Source organism: Meleagris gallopavo, chromosome Z (genome assembly GCF_000146605.3).
Source record: "Meleagris gallopavo isolate NT-WF06-2002-E0010 breed Aviagen turkey brand Nicholas breeding stock chromosome Z, Turkey_5.1, whole genome shotgun sequence".
In the NCBI taxonomy this organism is placed as follows: domain Eukaryota; kingdom Metazoa; phylum Chordata; class Aves; order Galliformes; family Phasianidae; genus Meleagris; species Meleagris gallopavo.
In genome coordinates this window covers 67,661,647-67,663,975 of record NC_015041.2, presented here as the reverse complement: position 1 = coordinate 67,663,975, position 2,329 = coordinate 67,661,647, and positions in this window count along the sequence as shown.

Here is a 2,329-nt window from a genome sequence, read left to right as displayed (position 1 = left end):
AGCTGCTAGAGAAGTATCAATAATAAAATTATTAGTATTGCTGAACGTAATTTGATTACTGAGCTCCTTTTCAGACTTAGAATATAAGGCTTATATTTTTTTAGATTTGGATGTGTAATGCAGAAAAAACTAATAACCATATCTTCAAGTTCTCTATATCAACTTTTTCAGAGATTTTTAGAACTCAATGCCACTAAAAGAACTGAACCCTGCTTGTAGCCATAGGCAGTTTTTGTATCTTTACAACAGACTGAATTAGGGGATTATTGCTGCAGAGGATAACATTGTACTGACCTGTAAGCTATACCTGCCACAGTTGCAAGTTTGTGCTTTTTTTGTTTGTTTTTAATCACTGAGGCCTAGAATTTTCTTTGTGAAAAGGAAAACACTCAGGAAAACAGAATCAGTACTGAAGCTGGGATACCAAATGTACAGCTTACTCAGAAAACAAATTACTTTCAAATGAAGATCAGCACTTCAATTACCAAATCCTACGCAGTAAGTATCAACCACAGTTATTCCAATAGTACTAGAAAACATGAAAAACTCACTTCCTGCAGTTTTATCAAAGATATCTACTTAAGGAGTATACAGCAACAGCGTATCTGCTCATGAACTTCACAAGGAGTGTCTGTAAACCATACAATTGCTTGCTTCCTAACTTTTGCTGAGGATAACAATTCAAAGCAGATATGAAAGGCTTCAGGTCACACTTCAACCCAGAAGATTTTAAAAATAACAACAACCCTGAAAAACAATACAAAAACACTGAAATAATCTCTCCAGATTACGTGTTGCACAGTAGCACAGCCATCAGGACTGAGGGAGAGGTATTCCTCACAGCTGACTCTATAAGAAAAGCTGATGTTCTGACACAACATACAGAACTGTTGTTTTACTTCAAGCAGCACAGAATAAGACTCTGGACCCTAAATCAATCCAAAACACAGACATCTGAAACTCTGGTCAGAGCAAGTAAGGAAGGAGCAGCAGAGGCCCTGACAGAAAAAAATGCAAAAATAGCACAAAATTGCTCTTCACAGGACATATGAAATCTCTCTTGACTTGAAAAGGCATTAAGCTTTTGCCTACTGAAGTCAGAAGAAGGTAAAAGAAAGTACAAGAACATTAGAAAAACTGTATTCATTTAAATGTAAATTTAATTTACTACTACCTACCTAATCCACTATTACCTTGTACTGCTGCAATGAGAAACAGTTTCATTCAAACAATAGATTATATTCCTTTGTTGTAGGCTGCCACTCCCTGAGAAGCCCAAATACAGGGAAACAAACACAAAAACCCAAAGTTATATGCAACAAAAGGAGCAGTCTTCCAAAGTGCTTGCTGGACTCCCTAGAGCCTACAAGGAAGGTCAGTGCAGAAGCAGTGGGGAACTCCACATAGGAGGGTGAGCTTACAAGCAGTTCACTGGACACACATACTTCTCACCTCATACTACATCCATTCCAAAATAAATCCTACAGGAAATACAATACTACGAGATAATAAAGTTATATTTCTTCATACTTTAAAGCATCATCCTAAGTTATATTACAAGATATAACTAATTCAGAGGAAATGAACTAGGAAATTTAAAAACAACTTCACCTCTTGACACACTTCATTATTCTATAAATGATAGTATAGATAGTTTGCATTACATGGGTGTTCTCAAATTACTCAGGGGTTGACCCTTGCCAAGTAACATGATCCAGAAGAAACAGTCTATCTCTGTGTGCAGATTCAGCCACAAATTCACCAGGACTGTGCACCTCAACTACCACAGCAGAGCAAGGAAAAGCCCTGTGAGAATCAAGCAATTCAAAGTTATATCAACAAAAGCAATTCTGCACAAAAAAACAAACTTACAGATTACTTATTTCAAAATAGTTTTGCTGATGCTCAGCTTTGAGTAAAGCCCCACTGTATATTTGCAGACCTGAGGTTAAGCTTGAAGTGGGTACTCCACCCTAGCACAGATGCAGAATCATATGTAGTTCATTTTTGCCAACTCATCTCCATGAGAAACAGCTGTAAAATGCCAAGCCTCCCTGAACACTTGGTGCATGCAGCAGGTTGTATCCAGCTTTATCTCTTAATTGTGCTGCTGATTAAAGAATGGAAAAAAAAATCACTGAAGATAATTTACATTTTCAAGGTATCCCCCTAATCTACCTCGCATTATCTGAGGTAGCTATTTTGCTTACTGATAGTTATTTTTCATTATATCTAGCTCCTAATTGCAAAAAGGAATCCTAGAAGAGAAAAAAAAAATACACCTTGAACTCTTGAACTTGATCCACACACAGCATAATATGAAAATGCT